Raw genomic sequence first — 22,679 nt, forward strand, 5'->3', positions numbered from 1 at the left:
ATATAAACTCCAGTCAGATCACCAACTGGCCTCAGAAATGCACACATACAAGGTAAGACTGCAAGAAACTTAGAAATAAGAGCTAGAAGGCTGAAAGAGCTGAATAGAGATTTTGGTGGGTGCCCTCTTCAGTAGATTTGGAGTTTTGATTTTAATTCCTGCCAAATGAGAGTGACTGGATGAACACCTTGGCCTTCTCATTGAGGCCTCACATCTTAGAAATAAAGACCATATTACAGGACTAAATGATTTTCCCCAGGACTAAGGGTGATACCAAAATAGAGCTACTCTTAAAAACAAAACAGACCAGGCACGATCCCTCATACTTGTAATCCCAGTACTTTGGAGTATCACTTGAGCCCAGGAGCTTGAGATCAGCCTGGACAACGTAATGAAATCTTGTTTCTTACAAAAAATTTAAAAATTAGCTGGGTGTGGTGGTGCACACCTGTAGTCCTGACTAGTCAGGAAGCTGAGGTGGGAGAATTGCTTGAGCCTGGGAGGTCAAATCTGCAGTAAGCTATAATTCACCACTATGCTCCAGAATGGGTGACAGAGTGAGACTCTGTCTCAAAAACAAAAACATAAACAAACACACAAAACAACCTGCAAACCAAGTCTTCACAAGTTCAAAGTGATCAAGAAGAAGAGGGATCAAATTTAGGGTCTCCACAACATGTCATTCATAATGTTCAATAGGTAATACAGAACTATTAGATGTTAAAGAAACAGGAAAATATGATCCAAAGTCAAGAGAAAAATCAGTTTATAGGAGCTGACTATAGTTACTCAGATGTTTGAAAAAGCAGAGAAGTACTTTACCAAGATATGTAAAAGAATCTATGGGAAAAATGTTAAGAGTGAAAAGTTGGTGAATTTTAGAAGATAAACAGGCACTGTAAAAAACATTCTAATGAAAATTCTACAACTGAAAAATAAAGTATCTGAAGTAAAAAATTGGATGAGATTCGTACAAGTTTGGCCAATATAGAAGAAAGGATTATAAATTTGAAGACAGGTCAATAGAAATCATCCAAACTGAAGTACATAGAGAAAAAAAATGGTTGAAAAGTAGCAGAGTCCAAGTGATCTATGGGACACTATTGAATACATATTGAAGTTTCAGAAGGAGAGGTGAGGGAGAATGAGGAAAAAATAGTTGAAGAAGTCTTGGTAGAAAAATTTCCAGATTGGGTAAAAAGATACCCATCTATGATCCAAGAGTCTTGGAGAATCCTGAATGGGGTAAATATACAGAAAACTAAATAATGTAAGAGTCAACTGCTGAAAACAGAAGGTAAAAGACATCTTAATATTTGACACAATTCTTCATTAGTCTCTTGTGTTTCTACACATCTGATCAAAGAGACTAATTTCCCTTTTGTTCCTGACTACCTTTTCAAGATGGTTGTATATCAAACAGCCTTGGAAGATAGGGTGTCTCCTTGTGTAGCAGAGGACAGGTTTGTTTACTGCTCAGTGTAAGAAATGTAATGTCTCCCTCCAGGACCAAGGTCTGGCAGGCTTACTGAAAGGCAGCTATTAGCGTGCTACTGAGTTCTTGTGGAAATTGAACACCTGACCATGGAGGCATTGTGTTGTGACTCTCTGCCTTGATATAACCATTTTTGGGTGTGTTAACTCAGACTTAGTGAGTAGGAATCTAAGAGCTCTACTTGTCAAATGGAAATGGTATGTTCAAAAATGTAGCTGGCCAGATTCCGGTGGTATCTTGGCTTTACATGAAAAAGCGCTTTTATTCCTTTGGGAGAAACTTCATCTCCCATTTTACTGCCTGAAGCAAAACTACTGCTCAATGGGCCCTTGAATCACCAAGGTTTCTCTAAATACCTGGGTTTAGTTAACAGGTGGCTAGACTAAAATCTGACCAACTTGAGCTGTTGCCAATGGTCTGGTGTTTGATATGCCACTCAGAAGCAACACATTGGTGGATTAATGGAACTCTTCTTTTGGGGCCATGAACCATGAGAACAAATTGTGGCTGCTGACTGAGCTGTCTGAATTACTCATGGATGCCTACAGTAAGGGCCCATCTTTTTTTTTTTAACAGCAGCATGGGACTCTATTTTGTTTATGTTACCACATTTTATTTAATCAATCTTTTATGCTTGAACATTTAGATAGCTTCCAATGTTTTGCAATTACAAATAATCCTATAGTGAATAAACCTCATGCGTATGCATATTTTTTACTTAATTTTTATAGTAGTTTTAGGTTCACAGCAAAATTAAGAGGAAGGTACTAAGATTTCCCATACACCTGCTGCCCCCACCTGTGCATAGTGTCCCCCATTATCAACATCCCCCACCAAAGTGGTACAATTATTAACAATTGATGAACCTACATTGACACAGCATAATCACCCGAAGTCCATAAGTTTACTTTAGGGTTCACTCTTGGTGTTCATTCTATGGGTTTGGACAAATGTATAATAACATTTATATATGACTCACGCACATGTGTTTTTGTATCACTAGAGGTGTATCTTTAGAAGTGGGGTTGCTGAGTCAAAAGGTAAACGCATTGGTAATTTTGTCAGATATTGCTATATTCTCTTCCAGTTGGGGTTGTTATAGATTGCATTCCCACCAGCAATCTATAGAAGTTATTTTCCCCTCTATATCATTGCCTGCAGGATATATTGTCAAGCTCCTGAACTTTTGCCAATCTGATGAGTAAGAAATAGTGTCTCAGTGGTTTTAATTCTTGTTTTTCCTTTGTCTGACTTCCATTTCAACAACATTCTCTATGACCACTTTTAAAAATTATAATTGTATTTTAATTAAGTAGAGATATGGGATATTTTTTAAAATATCAAATTCTATAGATGAAATCTATAGTGTAAAGTCTGAAATGAAAAAAAGCACTGCAGAAGAAAACAAAGCAAACCATTGGAGAAGAAAAGATTAATGAGCTAGAAAAAATAGAAGTAGAAACTTAACACAAATGAAACATTCAGGGAAAAATGAATTTGAAAAATAAAAAGACCATCAGTGGGAAAACTTTAAACACCCTACTATATGGGTAAAAGGAATTACCATTTTTTATTTCTTTTTAACAGTTTTTTCTAATTCTGTGAAAAATATCGTTGGTAGTTTGATAGAAATAGCATTGAATCTACAAATTACTTTGGGTAGTATGGCCATTTTAACAATATTGATTCTTCCTATCCATGAACGTGGAATGTTTTTCCATTTGTTTGTGTAATCTCTGATTTCCTTGTGCAGTGATTTGTAGCTGTCCTTGAAGACGTCCTTCACTTCCCTGGTTAGCTGTATTCCTAGGTATTTTATTCCATTTGTGGCAATTGTGAATGGGATTGCAGTCTTGATCTGGCTCTCAGCTTGGATGTTGTTGGTGTATAGAAATGCTATTGATTTTTGTACATTGATTTTGTATTCTGAAACTTTGAAGAAGTTGTTTATTAGATCAAGAAGCTTTTAGGCAGAGACTATGAGGTTTTCTAGGTATAAAATCATATTGCATGCAAATAGGAATAGTTTAACTTCCTCTCTTCCTATCTGGATGCCTTTTATTTCCTTCTCTTGCCTGAATGCTCTGGCTAGGACTTCCAGTACTATGTTGAATAGGAGTTCTAAGAGTGGGCATTCTTGTTTTATTCTGGTTTTCAAGGGGAATGCTTACAGTTTTTACCTATTAAATATAATGTTTGCTGTGGGTTTATCATAGATGGCTCTTATTATTTTGAAGTATGTTCCTTCAGTGCCTAGTTTGTTCAGTGTTTTCAACATGAAGTGATGTTGAATTTTATTAAAAGCGTTTTCTGCATCTAGTTCTGTTTATGTAATAAATCACATTTATTGATTTGCATATGTTAACCAACCTTGAATCCCAGGAATAAAACCTACTTGATTGTGGTGGATTAACTTTTTGATGTGCTGCTGGATTTGATTTGCTAGTATTTTGTTGCAGATTTTTGCACCTATGTTGGGATATTGGCCTGAAGTTTTCTTTCTTTGTTGTGTCACTGCCAGGTTTCAGTAGCAGAATGATGCTGGCCTCATAGGATGAGTTAAGGAAGAGTCTCTCCTCAATTTTTTGGAATAGTTTCAGTTGGAATGGTGCCAGCTCTTCTTTATACATCTGATAGGAATTGGCTGTGTATTCATCTGGCCTGAACTTTTTTTTGGTTGGTAGGCTTTTTGTTACTGATTCAATTTCCGAGCTCATTATTTTTTCTGTTCAGGGTTTCAGTTTCTTCCTGGTTCAACCTTGGGAGATTGTATATTTCCAGGAATTTATCCATTTCTTCTAGGTTTTTTAGTTTGTGTGCATAGAGATGTTTGTAATAATCTCTGAGGATTTTTTTTTTATTTCTATGGGGTCAGTGGTAATGTCCCATTTGCCATTTCAGATTATGTTTATTTGGATCTTCTTTTTCCTTTTCTTTATCACTCTAGCTAGTGGTCGATCAATATTATTTATTCTTTCAAAGAATTAATTTTTGGTTTTGTATGGTTTTTTGGTCTCAATTCCCTTCAGGTCAGCTCTGATTTTAGTTATTTCTTTTCTTCTGCCAGCTTTGGGGTTGGTTTGCTCTTGTTTTTCTCATTCCTCTAGGTATAATGTTAGGTTATTAATTTGAGATCTTTCTAAGTTTTCGATGTGAGTGTTTAGTGCTATAAACTTTCCTCTTAACACTGCTTTAGCTGTGTCCTAGAAATTCTCATATGTTGTTTCTTTGTTTTCATTTGCTTCAAAGAATTTTTTGATTTCTGCCTTAATTGTTTACCCAAAGGTCATTCAGTAACAGGTTGTTTAATTTCTATGTTGTGTGGTTTTATCTTCTCAAATTCTTCTACAGGAGCTGATTCTCTGAGGCTACTACTTTTAGACCTACAAACTTTCAAGTACTTTCTCCATAGTAAGGGTTTTGTTTCCAGCCTGTGTTTGGTATTTTTTTGTATTTACTGTTCTACTTTTTTCTTCTAGAGATGATTTTTTTTTGTATTTCTTCTAAGTTCTCTCCTCCCTTTTCTTCTTTTTCATGATGACTTTTTATTTCCTTCCCACCCCCACACGCTCTTCACACCCACAGGATTGTGGTTGTGGCATAGGCTGTTGGTAGAAACTCTGTTGGAATCTGATCCTTTATTTTTCCTGAAAGCCTAGTTTATTTCTCTACTTGAGTTTTTTTACATTTAACTCTTCAATCAATTTGTAATGGTAAAGTAAGAATTTATCACTAATTTTTTCCTTAAATAGCCAATTTTTCAAAACCATGACATGTCATAATATGATTAGTTTTTTATTATTCGGGTTGTGGTAGTTGCTTTATTAAATACTAGAGTCTAGTTCAAGATAATCTATTGGCTGAACATGGTAGCTCACACCTGTACTCACAATGCTTTGGGAGCCTGAGGAAGGAGAATTGCTTGAAGGCAGAAGTTTGAGGATGTAGTGAGCTACGATTGTGCCACTGCACTCCACTTGGGAAACAGGCTGTCTCAAAAACAAAATAAAACAGACAAAAAGAGTACCTATTATAAATCATTCAATTCAAATATCAGTACCATAATGTATTACAATCCTTTCAAATATAAACTTTTAATTTTAGATGTATCGAAAAATTCTGAAGATAGTCTAGAAAGATTTCTCATACCCCACACCCAGTTTTCTCTATTATTAACACCTTATATTATCATGGGACACACATTTGTGTGCACACAAAAAAAGAACCAATATTGACGGGTTATTATTAACTAAAACACACATTTCATTTAGATTTCCTTATTTTCAAATGAATGTCTGTGTTGTGTTTCAGGATCCTAGCTAGGATACTATACCATATTTAGTTGTCATGTCTCATCAGGATCCTCCTGGTTTGTATTTACTTTTTTTTTGTGATAGTTTCTCAGATTTACTTTGTTTTCAACGACATTGAAAGTTTTGAGAAGTATTATTCAGATATTTTGTGAAATGTTTCTGAATTTGGATCTGTTTTTCCCCCATAATTATACTGGGGCTATGGATTCTTAGAGAAGGAATAAAACATAGGTAAAGTGTCATTTTCAACACATTATATGAGGGGTACATACTATCAGTATGACCACCTTAGTCTGTTCATGCTACTGTCCCAAAATACCTGAGTCTAGGTAATTTATAAGCAACAGAAATGTATTTCTCAAAGTTCTGGAGGCTGAGAAGTCCAAGATCAAGGTGACTGTAGGTTCAGTGTCTGGTGGGGCCTTAGTCTCTCTGCTTCCAAGATGTTGCCTTGTTACTGCGTCTTCCTGAGGGATGAATGGTGTGTTCTCATATAGCAGAATGGTGGAAGGGCAAAAGGGGCATCAGCTATTTTCCTCCAACCTATTTTTTTTTATAGGGCACTAATCCATTTATGAGGGCAGAGCCCTTGTTACTTAGTCAATTCTCAAAAGGTCCCACTTCTTGATTTCACCACAATGGGGATTCAGTTTCAACATGAATATTGAAAGTTAATAGAGGGAAAACATGTCCAACAAGTGGATTCTGAGGCATTTTTAAAGTCTAGAGGTCAAGAAACTGAAAAGGGATAATCAAAGGAGGTTGAGTAGAATGGCCAATAAGGTAGAAGGAAACCATGGGAATGTGATGTGTTGAGGGCCAAGTAAAGAAGGAAAGGATTAATGAATCAAACCATTCATCTTCTCTGCTCCATCCCCAGTATGCAAAACTATGCCAGAAGGAATGGCATTGCTTGTGTCCAACATATGCATGATCTCCAAAAATAACTTTCACTACTCTTCACTGTTGTGGCTCTTCTAAACCTTCACCCCTCTTTATTCCTTCTCCTTCAAGATGATTTGTCTTCTGCTTCACAGAGAGAACTGATATGATCAGGCTTTAACTTCCCTGACTTACTAGTTTTCTACCTCTATCTGTCTATATGTGCATCTACTTTCACCTTCCTCTCTCAGCGTCAGAGGATAGGTGGACCGTTTTCTGTTTAAGATGTGTCCCCTCACAGCCAGAATTTTTGTTTAAGTCCCACAGTCCTCTGATGAAAATTGCTTATTAGTTTCCTTTGTCTTTATATTTTTAGTTTCTTTCTGTCTAGTAGGTTCTTTCCAGTGGAGTGGGGGAAGCTGAACTGAGGAAATATAGAAGAGCTTATGCTTATTATTTGTTTATTCTTCTAAAGCATGGAGGGGAGTTCTGCCTACCCTTAGGGAGAAAACAGCATTGAAGCAATATTTCTCGTTCTTCCCACCACTTCCTCCCACTTCCTCAACATGAGTGGGACGATTTATCTTGCTGGTGAGATCAGGGCAAGAGGCAATGCTCATGAGTGGTCTATTTTTTTGCCTTCTCTCCTGTACAGCCAGTTGTTTTGATTGGTGAGATTTGACATTCTTTCTAGGCTATCTCCTCTATGCAAAATGCTGGTGGAAACCATGATGTGCCTGCTCAGGCCCCAGAACTTCCATCCTCTGCCTGGAACTGAGTGAGATACTTTGGCTGTTGGAGGTAAGTTAGGAAGCATATTTCAGGCTGGGCGCAGTGGCTCATGCCTGAAGTCCCAGCACTTTGGGAGGCCGAGGCGGGTGGATCACCTGAGGTTAGGAGTTCGAGATCAGCTTGGCCAACATGGTGAAACCCCATCTCTCTAAAAATACAAAAATTAGCCAGTTGTGGTGGTGGGCGCCTATAATCTCAGCTACTCAGGAGGCCGAGGCAGGAGAATTGCTTGAATCTAGGAGGCAGAGGTTGCAGTGAGTCGAGATTGTGCCAATGTACTCCAGCCTGGGAGACAAGGGTGAAACTCCATCTAAAAAAAAAAAAAAAAAAAAAAGCACATTTCAATTTCTAGTGCAAGCTTTGTTCTCTGCTTCAACTTTATTATGAACATAACTGATATTTCCCCTCCTATTTGACTCATATCTGCTTACCAATTTGGTTCAGAACTTGGAGAAGAAGAAAGCTATAATTAGTTAGTTAGTACCTGCAACTTCCAACATATAATACTGGGAAACCTTCAGAGTAGATTCTCATTTGGAGACAAGATTACCCTGTAGCAAGAAAGAGCCTTCTTGTGTGACCAGAGAAGAGGATTTAGCATGTCTCTAATCAGTGTGGTTTGCTGTACATTGTTGAGAGCAGATATGGTGGGTGTACCTGATATTGGCATCAGATCAGAGTGTTTGAGTTCTATCTAGTAAAGGCTTACTTCAGAACAGGTGGTGCTTCAGTATAAAGGCTTTTAAGGCTTGAGTGGATGCAATGCTGTTTTTATCAAGTTGTTTTTAACATTTATTATTATTTATTTATTTATTTTAGAATCGAAGATTGCCAGATGTTACTGCTGTAAAAAGATGGGGAGAAAGAAATGCTTCTTAACTCTGCTGCATTACATGTTACTCAAGCCCGTAAAATTCATGCAGCAAATGCTTTTGGTGTTCTGCTTTGGATCCCCCAGCACTCACCCACGCACCAGCTGATAGCTTCCTACTCTGACAACTCTCAACTAAATTCAGCCCTGGGTACTTTTTCCACTATTATGTTTGCTCCAGTTCCTGCTGCCATTGTTGTAAATAAACGATGCAGGTTTTACACAGCAGAGTGAACCTCTCACCTGCAAGTAGTGTATCTTTGCCAATGCTTTGAGATATACAATTGCTGGGCTCTTGCTACTTTGCTTATGTGGTTTCAGCCCAATCTCAGTCCTGTTCATCCTAATTTCTGACCCCATTTTTGCAAACAGCAGGTATAACTTTTCCACTTCTGATGAGTCCCATATCTCTGGAACTGTATATTTTTGCTGGCACATTATGAACTATGCTGTTGCTGGGCTCATTTTTTTTTTTTTTTAACTTTCTGTACTTCTTTTTCCTTCTCACACTAGCTTATGCCTGATTTCAGCTACTTTTGGCAACCCCTATACATATTCTGGAGATTGAAAATGTTATCTGTCTCTAGTTGTGTTAAAAATGTAGGCTGGGCGCAGTGGGTCACGCCTGTAATCCCAGCACTCTGGGAGGCTGAGGTGGACGGATCACTTGAGGTCAGGAGTTTGAGACTAGCCTGGAGAACATGGTGAAACCCCGTTTCTACTAAAAATACAAAAATTAGCTGGGCATGGTGGCGGGCACCTGTAATCTCAGCTACTCTGGAGGTTGAGGCAGGAGAACTGCTTGAACCCAAGAGACGGAGGTTGCAGTGAGCTGAGATCGCACTGTTGCACTCCTCCCTGGGCAACAAGAGCAAAACTCCGTATCAGAAAGAAAAAAAATTTGGAGTTTGCAGGATATTTTATTCTCCTCATTCTCAATGTCTCCTTGCAAGAGGACAAAGGGTAACACCTTGACTTATGCAGCTATGTTCATACCAGAAATTTTGAGAGTTGTATCATTCAGGGTACATACAGAGACAAGAATTATACCAATTATTTCATAAGAAACAATCTTATGTAAAGAAAAGACAAAAGAGAGAGTGAGGTATCCTAGAGGCAACAATGACAGAAAGAAGCTATTACTCCTTTTACTGAGGGTACAAAGAGAAGGATTTGGGATTCATAAAACCTCAAGGTGTAAATGAGCAGTCCTTGTAGATTTGGGACTCAAACTCTGAGATGGAGGGACGCTTTTTGGCTGGTACTTGTACCTCAAGAATTTGGAATACAGTTCCATGATGGTGGGACTCAGACTTCTGAACAATTGATAGCTGCTTGACTGGAGCTGGTGTCTCTGGTCTTACAAGAGGAAACCCTTGGAGCTAGGATGGACTTCTAAAGAGGTATTGGCTGGTTGGTGTTGGCGGCTCTCGGGGACTGGGGGTGAGGGTGAGGAAATGAGGACTATTTTGTTAGTGTGGGAAAAATGCAAATTAGAAGAAACAAGTAAACTGGAATCAACTGGTGCTCTTAGTTGATGAACCATTGCTGTAGTGACACTGATAGAATCAGGGAATAAACAGGAAGGAGCAAATCCTTTGTTCCTCCTTCAGGCTCCCAGTCTCACAATAGTGCAGAGTCTCACACATTGGCAGAAAGGAATAGGGAACCAGTGCCATAAAGCAAAGGACAGAGTCTGGGTTTGAAATTATGGGACAGCAGTTCAGTGTCCTTTTCAGGTAAAAACACATAGCTTTCTTTAATTCTGGCAAAATCTACATTTTTGTTCTTTAGCTACTTTATTCTCACTTTCTTCTGTAGATTAAGTTTGGCACTTCTGGATGTATTCTCTATGGTCTTTATCCTTTTACACTGTGTGCTTTTTTAGCTTGATTTTCTAACTCACTAATTTGCATTTCAACCGTATCCAATCAGGTAGTTAATAACTAAATTTTTTGATTTCAGTAATTTGTTTTCATTTCTAAGGCCTCGGATGTATTCTTTTTCATATCTGTTCTTGTTTTATGGGTGCAATATCCCTCCTCCTCTTTCTGATATAATATCTTTATTTTGGAGTGCTGGGCCTTAATGTTTTTTTTGCCATAGAAGTTCTTTTTTTTTTAGATTAGAAAAAATATAGCTGGAAATATGCTGCTAGATACTGAATGCATATTTTGACCAACTCAAATGCAAACATGTCCTTGCAAAATTCACCAGTTGGCCAAGTTAAAAATCTGCCTATTTCCCAATAGAATCTCACATCAGTATTCTCCTTAGAAAATGTATTTGATGAATGAAAAACAGTGACTAGGGCTGGGTGTGGTGGCTCATGCCTGTAATCACAGCACTTTGGGAGGCCAAGGCGGGTGGATTGCTTGAGCCCACAAGTTTGAGACCAGCCTGAACAACATGGCAAAACCCCATCTCTACAAAAAATAAAAACTAGTTGGGTGTGGTGGCATGGGCCTATAGTCCCAGCTACTGGGGGGCTAAGGTGGGAGGATTGCCTGCGTCCCGGAGGCGGAGGCTGCAGTCGTCACTGCACTCCAGCCTGGGCAACAGAGCAAGATGCTATCTCACAAAAGAAAAGAAAAACTGTGACTCAGAGGGGTGGGGACTGCTGGCTAGGGCAGACTTTAGATGCTGTTCATAGCTTTGAACTTGCCAAAGGCCTGCATGGGACTCATGTACTTCTCTTACTGGCATTTGATGGAGATCACGCGGGATGCCTTCACTGTTTGTACCATGATGTTCATCGTACAAACACAATGTTCAGCAATTCCTTGGCTTCTGGATTGGGGATACTGTGCTGTCCATCCTGGAGATGACAAGCTCCTCACTGAGGTTATGAACCATGGCTATGATTTTGCTGCAGATGTTGAGGTGGTGGTAGTAGAGGGTGATGTGCTGCAGGTGGGCTAGCAAGTGCGACTTGCAGGTTGAGTCTGAGCAGTAGTTTGTAATGATAAAGTTAAGCTGATCCATCCTAGATCTTGTCTTAGCAATTTTCTTGGCTGCACTGATCTTGTCTGATGAATTTTTGAGCAGTCCTTCACATTGGGTAAAGTCAGTCATCTCTACCATTAGTATGTACATTACCATAAGTCTGCTTGGCCAGCATGATGATGTCATTGCCACTGTTATCCCATTTGGACATGTCAGCATCCAGACTGCTCTTCTTTTCTTCTTCTAGTTGTCTGACTAAGTCATTTTACTCAACAATAAATTGCATTTATTGTCTGTCTTTCATGTCTCACTCTTCAGAAATCTGAAAATTCTTGTCTATGGGATAAATTTTTAGATTAGATTTCCTGTTCCATAATGGTCTTTGTGCATCTCACTAAAGAAGATGGGGTGAAGCTGCTATTAAGTTTTATGTTTTGAACTGTTTTCTCTGAGAGCCAGGGATGGGTGGGACATACCCTTAGGCATGAGGCACCATCTCTCAGTCTTCTGAGCTAAATTGTTAATTTTCCCCTGAAATGATCAGATACCCAGACACTTATCCCACCTGAAGAAATTTTCTGTTGCAGGTAATTGGCCTGCAGAAGGCAGGTGGAGATCTATAGTTAGTCAACCAGTCTGGTTGCTTCCCTTGAAGTATGCCCACAAATCTCATTATTATGTTGGTGGCGCCTTGTGATCCCAGCTTCTGCCATCTCCAGATACAGAGCTCCCATGACATTGCTAGCACCTTTTGTAGTTGTGCCCTCTTCTGGGTTCTCACCTGTGAGATGGTGTGTGGTTTTCCCTCTTCTCTCCAATCCTGTCTCTTCTCAGTGTCTTGAAGATTCCTCACAATGTCTGATTCTTTGAAGCTTCCATCTTGTTTTGGAGTGGAGCTGCATACTTACTAAATTTTAATAATTATCTTTTAAATTATTTTTAGTGCTGGCAAAACTAGAGCATGTAACATGTGTTTGGCTTAGAATATAAAAACTAGAAATAGTTCCTGGAATTTTATGTGGTGGAAGTGAGAGGGTGATGGTTTACTACTTGTCAGCTTATGGAACTAAAATAATGAGAATTTGTACAATGACTATGTGTTCCATAGAGAAACTATCTAGAGGAGGAAAGGATGAAGCTAAATAGAGGAAAGAGGGAAGGCTCCGAGAGCGCAGACAGAGTGCAGTTCTCAAGGTTCCTGGAGCTACTCTGGTCCTTACTATTCTTTCTTCACTTTAGTGACCCATCCCAGGATCCCTGCAGTTGACTTCCCCCACCCTGGATTTTGCCCATCCCTCACTTTTTCTTTTGCTTGAGGTGCCATATGTGTCCATCTATAAATACGAAAAATAAACCTATCTCACCATCTCATGCGTGAGAATGCAGAGGAGGGCACAAATACAAAAGGTGCTAGCAATGTTGTGGGAGCTCTACGTCTGCAGGTTTGTTTACCCTCTTTATAGCTGTACCTCAGAAAATAGTTTATCCTATTTAGGGGACCCTCTCAATGGTTTCATTCTGGATAACAATGTACAATGATGTCTGGGGAGCACATGAGCCTGAAATAACCTTCATCCAGTGCTAGTTTTGGGTACTGATAATGTTGAGCTTTACCTGTAATCAATCTAATCAATCAATCTAATCAATCTAAAATTGATTAGAAATGTTGATCATTAACAATGACAAAATACATTTTGTCATTGTTTCAAAAGACAAATTAATGTAACTTTGGATGTTATAATAATACAATAAAAGGTTTACTTATGGACATCAGAAATATGCATCTCTAGGGTTAATTGGGAAAAATACCCGTTATATATTAAGTCAATATCCTATGGCTTGGGACAAAACTTCCAGGGACAGTATCATATACAGATTCAAAAAATGCTATACTGAAAAATCTAGAAATTACAATGATACACTCTGGGAAAATTGTGTTGAATGATTTAGTGAAAGTGAGAATGCATCAGAAGAGTGTGATAAAGTGATTTAAAGAAATGCATAGTATTCATTATAAAAAAGTTATCCCAGTAGTTTCCTATTATATTATTTTATATATAATTTTAAATATAGAGTAAAAATATTATGAAGTATTGATACATAGGTATTTGACTATTTGACATAAATTTCTAAAAGCATTGATTTGGGCTAATAATTTATTTTTTAATTTTAAAATTTCCTCCTTGGGAAAATGGAAGGCTGTAGTTGAATATACAAGGCAGTGGGTGTTGGGTGTCAATTGCTTGCAAGTCCTGTCTAATGTGTCAGGAGCCAGTGGATGGGTTATCTCTACAGGAATATAATCAATAAGGTGTGTATTCAGGTTGAGCTAACTGCTTGTCACTTTTTCTCTCCCATGAAGTGCAGCTAAAGAAAATAGTCATTCTCTTCTTAAAGTATTAAGATCCAGGCCAAAGGAAATGGAATAGCTAGCAGCTGTTTAAAATGTGGGAAACATAGCACTGCTAACCAGTTATCCACTCCAAATGAGAAATTTGATGTGCTAGAAAACATTGGAGAAACATGGTTGGGTTCTAGAGGTAAGTACATAGTCCCTCTGTGGAATTGAGGCATCTGATAATTTAGAGGGCGTGAATTTCAGGAGCTGACTGAAGTGGGAAACCCAGGAAAGAGAAGCACGTCTTATAAGGCCTCCAAGGGCACTTAGTTTTCTGCTAGTCTTTCTAGGAATGCAGGTGCCTGGCAACTGAAGCACGTAGAACCGTCTATTCAAATCTGCAAATACTTGTTTAAAAAGGCTACTCAGAGGACAAAGCATATTTTCAAACTGTGAATTAGAAGCTTCAAATAGAATTGAAGCTCAGAAAAGATTATATGCCTTGAGGAAAGAACAGCCGTGTTCCTAATGATGTTTAGGTTCAAGTTCATAGATGCTCAAACTGGAGAGCCCATAAAGCATCCAGCAGTTTGGTTGCTTTCTTCTGAGGAATGTGAACTGACCAGATTCTTTTTCTTTTAAGAGGAGCAGCTCTTGCTCTAAATGTTGGTCTACAGACTAACGCATGTGTTAAGAAGAAACCACATATTGGCTGAAACTAATGGAGTCGCATTGCCTTTGATGTGGCCTGGCATAAAATTTGGTCCATAATGAGCAACAGACACCAACTCTGTCTAGCTCAAGCTTCAACACTGGATGTTACTGGCAGATTGAAATGCAGTTGCTAGGTGGCTGACTAGGGTCACCCAATTACTAAGGGAATCACTGCCACACACATGGCTGGACTAGACCTTGAGTGGTTTAAGCACTGAAAAAATTGTGTCTCTTCATATATGTAATCCAAATGGAAAACAGCACTAAACCACAAAGTAAGTAAAGTTTTTGCTGTTCCCAAAATGAGTATTTTAATTCTTTTGAAATTTTGACATTTTAAAAACCTTTTTCCTCCATTTTTTGATGCCTTTGCCATGCTGGTGTCTTCAGTACATGCTGAATTTATTTAATGGACAAGTCAACACTTCACAAACACTAGCCTCACAGTGAATCACCCTTATATTGTGCTGAGGGGGATGTAACTTATTAAAACCTCAAAGGAGGGCAACTTGGTAGTATTAGCAAAATAAAACATGCACACAGTCTTTGGCTCGACAATTCTCCTTCTAGGAGCTCATCTACAAAAGCACTCACACTTGTGCAAAGTAATACACCTGCAAGGTTATTTAGCAAAATGATAGAAACAGTTTTCATACTCATAAAAAATTAGGCACATCCAGAGAGTGAACTGTTATACATTTGTTTCTTTAAAAAATGAGAGAATTCTTTGTGTATTTTAGAGGCATTATCTTCAAGATATAATGTTAAATAGAAAGCAAATGTTCAAGATAATGTATATAATTTAGTGCCATTTGTGTAACATACACATTTACTTCTGTATGTAAGGAGCACTTCTGGAAGGACACATCAAAACTGGCAGCAGCGTTTGTCTCTTAGAAGTAGAACTGAGGAGTTAGTTGGCCAGCAGAGATGAGAGAGGGGGTTATTTTTCACCGCATTTTTAATCTTTTGAATATTATAGCATTTATAACTAGCTTTCCAAAAGGAATAAAATCAAATAATCTAGGAAAACTAACTAATTTTTGTGTTAGCAAATGACAAACCATCATATGTCTTAAACCCTTGTGGCAACTTAAAACCATGGAAGGAAAAAAGGGGGAATGCCAATGATATGTTTTATTAAGAAAGGGAAAGATGGATTCTCAGATTTGATTCATATTACTGCTCATGTGTTCCGTGGGCTATCAGTGTGGGCATCACCTGAGAGCTTGTTAGAAATGCAGAATTTCAGCCCCCATCCCAGACTCACTGAATGGGATTACACAGTTTAAGAAGATTCTTGGATTGAACACACACTAAGGTGTGAAAAGCACTGTTCTATATTCCTCTTCCACTATTCCTCTGTGTCTATGGTACAGCTATTTTTGTTTTGTTTTGTTTTGTTTTCTGAGACAGGGTGTTACTCTGTCGCCCAGGCTGGAGTGCAGTGGTGTGATCTCGGCTCACTGCAACCTCCGCCTCTCAGATTCAAGCGATTCTCCTGCCTCAGCCTGCCAAGTAGCTGGAATTACAGGCACCCACTACGATGTCTCACTAATTTTTGTATTCAGTAGAGACAAGGTTTCGTGATGTTGGTCAGGCTAGTCTTGAACTCCTGACCTTGAGTGATCTGCCCACCTTGACCTCCCAAAGTGTTGGGATTATAGGCCTGAGCCACTGCACCTGGCCTATTGCTGGTTTTTTTGTTTTGTTTTGTTTTAACCAGTGTTAGGTGTTCGGGGACAAACTAAGCTTTGCTTGACCTGGCACAAGTATTAACAGAAGCCAGAAGTCTAACCTCATTTTTTTTTATATTCTTTCTCAGACTGTGTACTTTTTCCTCTACAGTATGCTGGCTATGACTGCTGGTTTTCTCTCATATTTGTTCTCTTCTTCCTCAGTAATAAAACTCTTAACTTCTTGTTAGGCACATGGAAACCCATGTAATGGTTATATTCCTCAACCATTCTCATACCTAGATGCAGCCAAGTGACTAGGTTCTGGCCAAAGGGGTGTTTGCATCTCCTGGGACATGTCGTTAAAGAGAGGGGCTGTGCTCTTTTTGAATGTTCCTCCTTCATTTTTCCTGAAATAGGAATGCAATGTCTAAAGCTCTAGCAGCCTTGGGTAGCCTTGGGAGTTGGGAGTGGGAAACATGCTTAGGAAGCAACTGGAGAAAAGAAGCCTAATGCAACCATGAGATCCTGGAGCCTGACATACAGGTAAAGCTCAACATTTACCTATTAATAATTAATGATGAGTTTCACATCTTGAAGGTGATCTTTTAATGTAGATAAAATTCTGAGGCTTTTGAATGTAGTTGCAAGAAGGCACCTGACTTCTAACTGTGTGTGTGTGTGTGCACGCGCACACCTATTTGTTTGTGTTTGAAGCATCAGAGCTAATTGATGAACGATGATCAACTGAAAAGTCATGTTTATGGTATTAAAATACATTCTAATGATCATTAATACAATTTTCCTAGAAAAGAAAGATGAAGGAGGTAAAGTTGCAAGTGATTTCAGTGTAGTGGAAGGAAACTAATGAGGTAGGCGGGATAGACACGGCCTCAAGATGGAGTCCCCTTATGCAGGAAGGTACCCCATGGTAAAGAAGGGCACCTGTGTGTGTGTAGTGAGGTGAATATGCTTTATATGTGCAAGAATTATATACGTGAGCCACACACACATACACACACACCTATACACATCAATCAATTGCACATTTACTCTTTCATTCAATATCTATTTTATTTCAGGTGCTAGGTAGGTGCTGCTGATACAAAGATAATAAAAACTAATGTTTATTGAGAAACTGATATTATCCAAGAATTATGTTGAAAGCTTTAGAGTATCCCATTAAATCCTCCCTAGAACACTTTGGAGAGGTATTTGTAATGAACATTTCTAACTTTTTAAAAACCAGAATTAATATAAACTTTTATTTTTCTTTCATTTCTACAAATAAAAGATAGTTTCTAGTTTTAGCTCAACACAAATTGAACTAACAAGAATCAAATTTACATCTGTCAGAAAAATAACAAGTAGATGACCATTTAGTTTTTAAAATTTTTTGAATTTTTACTTTTTGTGGGTACATAATAGGTGTATATATTTATGGGATACAGAAGATGTTTTGATACAGGCATGCAATGTGAAATAAGCACATCATGGAGAATGGGGTATCCATCCCCTCAAGCATTTATCCATTGAGTTGCAAACACTCTTTAAGTTATTTTAGAGTTAACTTGCTATTGACTATAGTCACCCTGTTGTGCTATCGAACAGTAGGTCTTATTCATTTTTTCTAACTTTTTAAAAATACTCATTAACCTTCCCACCAGATAACCTTTTAAAGTAGAGGCTTGTCTTCAAAGCTTGAAACACGTGGCTCAAAATATTGTGGTGTGTGTTACTAGAGAAGCAAGTGTGATGCCAGAATTAGGGTTATAGCTGACACAAAACAAGTTGTATCTGTTTCTCGAAATTGCGATGTCAGTAGGCATGCCACTTGTATCTTCAGAAAAGAATAAGTTGTTAACAACTAAACACATTAACTCAGTTTTGAGATAAATTAAAAATCTTGCCTTTGGGTATGAATTTGGACATATTATTTATGAATATTAATTTTTCCTGAACCATTTTAGAGAAATATGGAAACATCACACCTCTCTGTCCTTTAATACTTTAGTGTGTATTTCCTAGGAACAAATACATTCTCTTTCATAATCAGTATAATTACAAATAAGGAAATTTAACATTTATGGATTATGATGATGCAATCAGCAGTCAATATTTGAATTTTGTCAATTGTTTCCAATATGTCCTTTATATCAAGGGTTCTCAATCCACAGGCCATGGACTGGTACGGATCCTGGCCTGTTAGGAACCGGGCCACACAGCAGGAGGTGAGCCGCAGGCCAGAGAGCATCACTGCCTGACCTCTGCCTCCTGTCAGATCAGCTGCCGCATTAGATTCTCACAGGAGCAAGAACCCTATTGTGAACTGCACATGTGAGGGATCCAGGTTGTGTGCACCTTATGAGAATCTAACTAGCCCCACCACCAGCCACTCCCAAAAAATTGTCTTCCATGAAATAGGTCCCTGGTGCCAAAAAGGTTGAGGACCAGCGCTTTATAGGTGTATTCCTCTTCTTCCTCCATCTGTCCTGGCTCAAAATCCCGTCCTGGATCGTGCATCGCATTTTTTGGTCCTGGCTCTCTGGTCATTTAACTGGGACAATATCTCAGGCTTTCTTTGTCTTTTCTGACCTTGACATTTTTGAAGAGTGCAGGTTAGTTATTTTATAGTCTCTCAACTTGAGTTTGCCTGATATTTTCTCATTATTACATATTACTTTGGTATTTTTATTTTTGCAGGATTAGCACGGAAGTGATGTTGCAGCAATATCAGTCTGCTTATCCCAACATTTGACAATTTAATTTTGATCACTTGGTTGAGATGGTGCCCATAACATTCCTCCACTGTGAAGTTACTATCTTCCCCTATGATTAATAAATTGATTATGAAAGATTCTTTAAAGCTATCTGAATATTCAGCTCTTTAGAATGCTTTCACACATGAATTTTTAGCAACTAGTGATGATTTTCTAATTCTATCTTTCTATAATTATTAGTTGCTATTCTATTGTAAGGAAGTGTTCCTCTCCCCATTTATTGACTGTTGATATATGTATTCATATCAGCATGGACACATGGATTTTACTTTATGCAGTGGATTATAATTGCTTATCACAATTACTTATTTTGAGGCTCAAATTTCCCCAGATTTAACCTGTGGTAGACTCTTGTATCTTTTTTACATAATTCTGTGAGCACTTCTTTACCTTCTGCCACAGGAAGATGTTCTGTTTTCATTATACATATTTTTTCTGCCCCTGTCCTGAAATTAGCCTTTTCTCCAAGTGCATTACTTCCTTTTGGTGGAGAATGCTATTTAGAAATAAAGATCTAGGTACTATGTATGCACATTGCCCTGATGTGTCATTGGTCCTATGCCCCCTTGGGAGACAAAGCTAAAAAAAAATACACAGATATATAAATAAGTACACACATATCTATATTTATTTGCCTATTTATCTATCTATATAAAAATCCTTCATGTTCATGCTGACTGCTCTAATTCAACATTGCATGCTACATTTTCATTTCTTCTTTTTCCATATTTGTAATTCCTTTAACAATGAGAAAACTGGCTCGAATTGTCTTGAATATATTTATACATTTGCTCAAACCAAGAAGACACAAGGAGTGGTTTGATAATCTCTAATCCATACTTCTGTGCAAAGCAAATATAACAATTATATTAAAATTTGCCAATTTCCTTGAGGTAAATTTCATATATAATGAAATGCGCACATCTTAAGAGGACTATTGGATGAATTTTTATGAACGCGTGCACTTATGTAACCCAAACCTGTATCAAGATACAGAATGTTTTTATCATGCCAGAAAGATTTCCATGTCCCTTCCCATGCAATGTCCCTCCTGCCCAGATAACTATTTTTCTGATCTTTCTTTTCCACCATAGATTAATTTTACCTGCTTTGGAACATGATATAAATGGAAGCACTCAATATATACTTTTTTGCATACATAGCATAATGTCTATGAGATGAATCGACGATTTTGCATGTGTCAATAGTATCAGTAGTAGTCGCTTTTTGTCTGAGTAGTAGTTTGGCTAAGTTGTTGGAATATATAGAATACAATTTTTGGAGTCTATTCTCCTCTTAGTGGACATTTGGGTTGTTTATAGTTTTAGGTTATTATTAGTAAAGTTTCTATGTACTTTCTTGTGTGAGTATGTTTGTGGACTTTTCATTTTTTGAGGGGATGAATACCTTGGCGTTGAATTATTGGATCATAAAGTAGGTGTATTTTAACTTTATAAAACTGTCAATGTTTTTGTTAACTTTTTTGGTGTTTTTTTTTTCTTTTCAGACATTCTAGTAAATGTGTAATGGCATTATGTAATGGTTTTAATTTTAGCTTATCTGATGACTAATGATATTTATAACTTTTTTGATTATGAACTATTTTTATATCTTCTTTTGTGAAGTGTTTGTTCAAGTATTTCACCTATATTTTAATGGGGTTTTTGTCTTTTTAATATTGAGTTGTAAGAGTTCTCTATAGATTCAGATGCAAGGACTTGGTCAAAAAGTACTTGGTCAGAAAGTTCAAAAAAATTGTCTCCTATATTTTCTTCTTGAAGTTTTACAGTTTCAGGTTTTAAATTTAGCTTTATGACCCACTTTGTATTAATTTTTTTGTATGCTGTGAATTATAGGTAAAAAATCCATATGTTTTGTATATGGACATCTAATTTTTCCACACTATTTACTGAAGACTTTCCTTTCTCAATTGAATTACCTTTAAGCCTTTGTCTGTCTCAGTTGATCACATTTGTGGATCTATTTCTGGGCTATATTTTGTTACAATATTCTATGTTTCTATCTTTTTACCAATACCATATCACCTTTATTGTGATATCTTTTTAGTATGTCTTGAAATCAGCTTGTGTAAGCCCTTCAACTTTATTCTTTTTTTCAAACTTATTTGGCTATTCTAGTTGCTTTGCTTTTCCATATAAGCTTAGAAGCTTAATAATTCTACTGAAAATCCTGTTGAGATTTTGATGGAGATTGCAATGAATCTGTAGATTAATTGGAAGTTGTGATATTTTAACAATGTTGAGTGATCCAAAGAGTGTTGTTTTTTTTCTCCAAGGAATGGATCTTGAATTCTGTCCAAACTTTTTCTGTGTTCATTGAAATGATTATATAGCTTTTCTCTTTACTCTCTTAATCTGTGAATTACAGTAATTGATTTTCAAATGTAGAGCCAATGCTTTCTATCTTAGGAATAATATGAGGTGTTCATAATCTATCACCTTTTAAATATATTTCTGTATTTGATTTGTTAATATTTTTGAGGATTTTAATAAGAGATATTGTAAAGGATGGTCACAAGTTTATGTCTTGTATAACATTCTTTATGCCTGAAGAACTTCCTTTACTATTTCTTGTAAGGTAAGCCCTGCCAGAAATGAATTGTCTCAGCTTTTGAAAGCCTGAAAAATTATTTTACCCTCATTTTTCAAAGATACTTTTACTGCACATAGAATTATGGCTAACAATATTTGCCTTACATACTTTAAAGATGTCGCCCCATCATCTTGCTTGCACAGTTTCTGACAAGAAGTCTGTTTCTCTTTATGAAATGATTTTTTTTACTCTGTATGTCTTTGATATTTCATCTGCAATTTTGGTCTTCAGAAGTTTAAATATAGAGGGTCTTCTGCTTCCAAAATGGTGGTGTAGAGATAAGTTGGCTTTGCTCCCTGTCATAGAAAACTAAAAACAAATATACAACAGTGAGATTTTTACCAGCAACAACCTAAAGCTCAAATATGAGGATGAGACCATTCCCAGGGCCATAGAGAAGTGGAAAAATGAGTAGATGGGAGGAGAATAATAAGACTTTTACGTTTGCATTACCCTTCCCCACATTCTGCTCAGCACCAACACACAGAAAATCTCCACCTAACTCACAGTTTCTTCATTGGAAGAAGTGAAATTGAGGTAACCAATCATTTTTTCCACCTTCTTGGGTTCCCTGGCAGGGACATTTTTTTTTGCCTTAAACCACAGGAAGCATCATGAGTGCCCCAAAGAGAAATATCTCTGCGGACAGGCAGGGACAAAGCGGGCAGGTAGGACTACCATCCCCATCCCTGGAGACTCTGCTTTGCAACTTGGCCAAAGGAGACACCAAATCAGAGTGGCTGTTCAGTGGCACTATGCTGTAGGAGGTATGGTTCACAGGTCCCTGAACATGAACCCCTGGCCAGCCTTTCCACACTGCTAGATAATCCCTTTGAACCTCCCCTATTTGGAACAGGCAATGCTCCAACTATTTAATAGAGCTGTGGCAAATGTGGGCTTAAGGGACTATGTAGAGCTGAAAAGGAGGCAGAGACATTGTCGTAAAAGTTTACTAAGCAAATATACTAAATGAAAACCAAAACAAGCCAGTCAGAGAATTTGGGGATTAATAACTAATCCTAAAATGCAAAGACATAAATAAAAACTCACAAGAAACAATAACAAACAAGGAACCACAAACTCCCCAAAAAGACAAAGAAAAAATCCAGTGACTGACCCTAACAAGAAGGTGATTTGTAAGCTCTCTGAACAAGAGTTCAAAATAGCAATTTTAAAGAAACTTGGTGATCTTTAAGATAACACAGAAAAGCAATTCAAAAATGTATCAGAAAAATTGAACAAAGAGATTAAAATTTAAA

Source organism: Pongo abelii, chromosome 12 (assembly GCF_028885655.2).
Source record: "Pongo abelii isolate AG06213 chromosome 12, NHGRI_mPonAbe1-v2.0_pri, whole genome shotgun sequence".
Classification (NCBI taxonomy): Eukaryota; Metazoa; Chordata; class Mammalia; order Primates; family Hominidae; genus Pongo; species Pongo abelii.